This window comes from Suncus etruscus, chromosome 9 (genome assembly GCF_024139225.1).
Source record: "Suncus etruscus isolate mSunEtr1 chromosome 9, mSunEtr1.pri.cur, whole genome shotgun sequence".
NCBI lineage: Eukaryota > Metazoa > Chordata > Mammalia > Eulipotyphla > Soricidae > Suncus > Suncus etruscus.
Window position 1 is genome coordinate 84,401,137 of NC_064856.1, and position 6,544 is coordinate 84,407,680.

The window sequence follows — 6,544 nt, forward strand, 5'->3', positions numbered from 1 at the left end:
GAAGCGATTTCTGAGCGCATGGATGTGCAAGAAGATAAGATAAAGCAGAAAGAAGGGTACAGAGAGACTAGTAAAAAATAAATCATGGGTTGGGAATCGAGAGGGAGCACAGGAGGTAGGCACTTGCCTTGCTGACCAGGGATTGATACCTGAGCACGGCCAAGACTATCCCTGAACACAGAACACAGAGCACAACTGAGCACCACCAGGTGTGATTCCCTAACCAAGAGCAAACCAAAATAAAACAAAATCACTGGGCTAAAAAGATAGTACTGCTAGGCAGCACTTAGCTAGCATGTGGCAGCTTAGATCCTTTTTGTTTGTTTGTTTTTGTGTCACACCCGGCAGTGCTCAGGGGCCACTCCTGGCTCTAGGCTCGGGAGACCATATGGGATGCCAGGATTTGAACCACCATCCTCTGCATGTAAGGCAAACACCTTATCTCCATTCTATCTCTCCGCCCTGGCAGCTTAGCTCTTGGTTTGAACACCTGGCAATATATGTAGTACTCTGAGCAGCAATTGGGGTCACTCCTGAGCACAGAGCCATTGCTAGGTGTGGCTATCAAACAAAATAATCTTACCAGGGATTTTTCCAAATCCAAGGAAAGGAATCCAAGAAGCTGATAAAATATCTAATTTTCTCTCTTTTTTTGTTTTGATTTGGGACCATACCTAGTGGTTCTCAGGGTTACTTCTGGCTCTGCACTCAAGGATTACTCTTGGTGAGTTCAAGGGTCCATAAGGGGTACTGGAAATAGAACCCTGGTCAGCTGTGAGCTAGTGCTCTATCCACTGCACTATTTTTCAGGCCCCAAATACCCAAATTTCATTTTTCTTTTTCTTTCTTTCTTTTTTTTTAATTTTGGGCCACACCCGGTGATGCTCAGGGGTTGCTCATGGCTATGCACTCAGAAATCGCTCCTGGCTTTGAGGACCATATGGGAAGCCAGGGGATAGAACTGTGGTCTGTCGTAGGTCAGACATGTGCAAGGCAAATGCCTTATTACTGCGCCACCTCTCTGGTCCCTTAAATTTCTAAATACAAAAGTCCAACACAAAGACATGTCATTGTGAAATGATCAGAAGTCAACAATAAAGGGAAAATAAAAGAAGACTGCTATAAGGAAATAAAATAATATACAAAGGCACCCCAGTCAGTCTGTCATCAAATTTCTCAGAAGAAATATTACATCTTAGCAGAGGGTGGAATGACTAAGTTCAAACCCCCAAACCTAGAAACTGGCAGCCAAGTTAATCCACTGCAGAATTATCATTCAAAGATGGTAGAGAAATACATTTTCCCAAATAAACAAAAACTAATAGAGTTTATCATCACCAAACTTGCACTAGCAGAGATACTAAAAGAAGTTATTTTACAACAAAACAAGAAAAAGCAAAAGAACACAGAACCTTCAGCAATGAATGTGGTAAATAATATTACAGATTTAGAAACAATGAAGAATAAAGAGAAGCAATAAAAAATTAAAAAGAGAAGAGGGGCCGGGCGGTGGCGCTAAAGGTAAGGTGCCTGTCTTGCCTGCGCTAACCTTGGACGGACCGCGGTTCGATCCCCCGGTGTCCCATATGGTCCCCCAAGCCAGGAGCAACTTCTGAGCACATAGCCAGGAGTAACCCCTGAGCGTTACTGGGTGTGGCCCAAAAACCAAAAAAAAAAAAAAAAAATTAAAAAGAGAAGAAAGGGACATCTCTTTCTTTAGTCTAATGGTGATGAGACAGTATTAGCACAAAATTAATTATCTTGGATACAGAAAAATTGATAAAATAATCAAGTAATCAAGCATTTACATGATCAATGTTATAATTAAATAATGAAAAATCAAAGTTGTAATCAAATAATCAAAATAACCAATCACATAAAACTGAGAATAGAGATAGAAAATATGAAGAATTTGAGATAATAACTAGAGAAAACTATCAATAGGAAAAGGTTGATGGAAACTCAAGGTAAAAGAAATACCCAAACTAATCAAAAAACAAATGATAAGCCCTATATATATATATATATATATATATATATATATATATATATATACTTTTAAAATGGCCTTACAGATGAGGGTTTAAATATACCAATCAAAAGACACTGAGCAGGGTTCAGAGAGATAGCATGGAGATAGGACATTTGCCTTACATGCAGAAGGATGGTGGTTCAAATCCCAGCATCCCATATGGTCCCCCGAGCCTGCCAGGAACGATTTCTGAGTTGTAGAGCCAGGAGCAACCTCTGATCTTTGCTGGGTGTGACCCAAAAACAAAAACAAAAGGTTGAGCAGTCAGATGGATAAAGTTGCAGAATTCATCTATGTTATACATACAACAAACCTATATCACATCTAAAGACAAAATAGACTCAATGTAAAAGGATTCAGTAAGATAGTTCAAGCCAATAGCGCATATCAAACAGAAGAAACTGTTATCTCAAATGCTATAAGATAGACTTTTAGTCAAAAAATGTTGTAAGAAACAAAGATAAATGCTATAAAAATTATCAAGGAATATATACCCACAAGATTTAGTTATCAAATTTTATATATGCATATATATGCAATCAACTTAGGCAAACATAAGCATAAAAAACAATAGACCAAATAATGTATTTTTTTTTTTTTGTTCTTCGGGTTACACCAGTTTGATGCTTAGGGGTTACTCCTGGCTAAGCACTCAGAAATTGCCCCTGGCTTGGGGGGACCATATGGGACACCGGGGGATTGAACCTCGGTCCTTCCTTGGCTAGCGCTTGCAAGGCAGACACCTTACCTCTAGCACCACATCGCCGGCCCCAAATAATGTATTTTTTAATTTAGTCACCATGAAATTAAAGTTTTTTAGAATTGAGTTCCAGACACACAATGCCTCTTTACCACTAAAGATAAAATATTTACAACAACATAATAATAGTAGCATCTCCACTTACATTAATGGGAAGGTCATCCAAACAAAAAAATTAGGGGCCAGAGCAAACCTACAGTGGGTAGAGCACTTGCCTTGCACCCAGGTTCAATCCTCAGCACTCTAAATTCAATCCTGAGCCCCTCCAAGAGTGACCCCTTATGACAGTGCCAGGAGCAGTACCTGAGCAAAAACCAACAAAAAGGGCTGGGGCAATAGCACCGTGGGTATGGCACTTGCCTTGCACACAGCAGACTGGAGTTCAATCCCGGCATCCTCTGTGGTCCCCCAAGTCCCATCAGGAATGAACCTGAGCTCAGAGCCAGGCAGGAGTAACCCCTGAACACCACTGGGTGTGACCCCAAAACCAAAAACCAAGAACAAAACAAACAAACAAAACAAACAAACAAACAAACAAACAAGAAATTCAGGGGTTTAGGCACTTGCTTGTGTGTGGCTGATACCACCTATGATCCTCTGAGCAGAGCCATAAGTGAGCCCTGAGCACAGAGCCAGGAGTAAACCTGGAGCACCACTGGATGTAGACCAATCCCCCACCCCCAAATCCCCTGGAAATTGATAAGGAAATAACAGCCTTAAATTAAGCAATTGATCAAACTTACTAGACAAATACAAAATTTCCAACACCAAATAATAGTACACATTCTTCTCAAGTTCATATGTACATTCACAAGATAGATCATCTTTAGATGATCAAAGACATCAAAACCAAGTCTTAAGAAATAGAGATAGCATGGAGGTGAGGCGATTGCCTTTCACGCATAAGGTTATTGGTTCGAATCCCAGCATCCCATATGGTCCCCTGAGCCTGCCAGGAGCGATTTCTGAGCGTGGAGCTAGGAGTAACCCCTGAGCACTGCCAGGTGTGACCCAAAACCATATATATATATATATATATATATATATATATATATATATATATATAGTATTTATATTAAGCAACATTTTTTTGACATAGTGGTCAACCAAAAGAAGAAAACTGAGGCCAGAGAGTTCGTACAGTGGGACAGGTGCTTGCCTTGCATACAGTCAACCCAGGTTTAATCTTTAATACCAGATATGGTCCCCCAAGTCTACACCAGGGGTGAATCTTAAACAAATAAACAGGAATAATCCCTGAGCAACATTGGATTTGTCCCAAGCTAAATTGAAAAAAAAAAAAAAAAAAAGAGGTAGGGAAAAGAAAACAGAAAAGACCTCAAATATGGAGATTTAACAAGCTTATAAATGACTAAACAATAAAAGATCAAAGAAAAATTTAAAACAGTTTGGCTAACAAAAAAATGAAGAGACAAGCTAACAATCTTATGAGATATAGCAAAATAAGTTTTTGTTGTGTTTTTAGCAAAACAAATATTATCGGGAAAGTTCAAAGCAATACAAGCCCACATCATTAAACAAGACAATTCCAAAATAAATAGCCAAGTCTTACATCTAAAAAAATTAGGAAAAAAAAAAACCAAATGAAAACAAAACTCAGTAGAAAAAGGAAGTTATAAAAATTAGAGCAGAAGTAAATGCAATAGAAACCAACAGACAACACAAAAGATCAAAGAAAGCAAGGACTAGTTCTTTGAAATGATAAAGTTGGTAAAGCCTTTATCAACCTTTTAGTTGGATACTAGGAAAAAGAGAGAACACTAAAAAGGATTCAGGAAAATAAAGGTAAAATTATAACTGATACCACAGAAATGCAAAGAGTTATAAAATTTAAATGGTTACACATATGCAAATAAGTTAGATTAAAAAGAAGAAACTTAGAATATTTCAACTTCCCAAGACTGACTCAGGAATAAATAGATAGCCTTTTATATAATAATAATAATAATAATAATAATAATAATAATAATAATAAAAGCTAACATGAAGGGATTGGTCATGATATGGACTGATCAGGAATATAAAATCAAAAATAGCCATTGACATTCTCCCTAAGAACAAAGGTTCCCTCCGGCCCTGCACAAGAACAAAGGCCCAGGACTAATGGATTCTTCCAGACTTTCAAAGGAGATGTAATATCTATCCTTCTCAATGCTCCAAAAATATTAAAGAAACAAACACATTATAACACTGTATTATCTTGATCCTCATCACATTTTACGATGACAAGAATAGAATAAAAAGAAAAAATCATAGATATCTCTGGTGATGACATATAAAATTTCTCAACAAAATCTTGGAAAATAGAATCCAACAATGTATTCATTACAACCATTCATTTATTACTGAATGATTGATTCTCAGTAAATTAAGAGAATCACTTATTCATTCCAGAGATGCAAGAATGGTTCAAGATCTACAAGTTAATAAAAGTAATACACAGAGGGAGGGGTCAAAAAAAAGTAATACACAAAAGGAAACCTAGGGGCCAGAGAGATAGCATGGAGGTAAGGCATTTGCCTTTCATGCAGAAGGACAATGGTTCGAATCCCGGCATCCCATATGGTCCCCCAGGCCTGCCAGGAGTGATTTCTGAGCATAGAGTCAGGAGTAACCCCTGAGCGCTGCCGGTGTGACCCAAAAACCAAACCAAACCAAACCAAACAAACAAAAAACATAAAAAGGACAGGAGAAAGTCATGACAGAAAAGGGCACTTTACAAAAATGATAACATTGTTAATTGAAATAAAAGACACAAAGAAATAATAGTCCATGTTCATAAATTGAAAACCTAAACATTGCTAAAATGCAATAAAACTTAAAGTGATTCATAGATTCAATACAATCTAGCAAAATCTCATGTATATATAAATTACATATATATATTTTGGGGTTACATCTGACAGTGTTCAGGGCTCACTCCTGGCTCTGAGCTTAGGGATCAACTCCTGGCAGTGCTCAGAGAACCATATAGGGTGCTGGGATTTGAACCTTATTTAGCTATATGCAAACAAGAACCTTACACCAGTACTATTGCTCTGTCCAAAAATCCCATAATATTTTTCAAGGATGTAGAACAAATTTATTCTCTAATTCTAAATTTTGTTTTTGGGTCACACCCGGCGGCTTTCAGGGGTTACTCCTGGCTCTGCACTCAGAAATTGCTACTGGCAGACTCAGGAGACCATACAGGATGCTGGGACTCAAATAATCATCCATCCTGGATCAGCTGCTTGCAAGGCAAATGCCCTACTGCTGTGTTATTTTTCTAGCCCCAAATTTCTGAAATTTGTATGAAACACCAGTAGCCAAAGTTATTCTAAAGAAAAAAAATCTTTTCCTGACTTCAAATTATGCTATCAAGTGAGATATCATTTTACATTTATAAAAATGACATATCAAAAAGGCTGAAAATGGGCCAGAGAGATAATACAGGAGTTAAGACTCTTGCCTTGCATGTAGTCAACTCCAGTTTGATTCTAGTACCATAGAGCACAGACCCTAACTCTCAGCACAGTCAGATATAATCCCACAGATTAGTGTAGTTCAAAATCCTTTCCTCAACGCACAAACCAAAACCAAACAAAAATACTTGTTTTTATTTTTTATTTTATTTTATTTTATCTTGTTTTTGGGTCACACCTGGCAGCGCTCAGGGGTTACTCCTGGCTCTATGCTCAGAAATCACCTCTGGCAGGCATGGGGGACCATATGGGATGCCAGTATTCGAA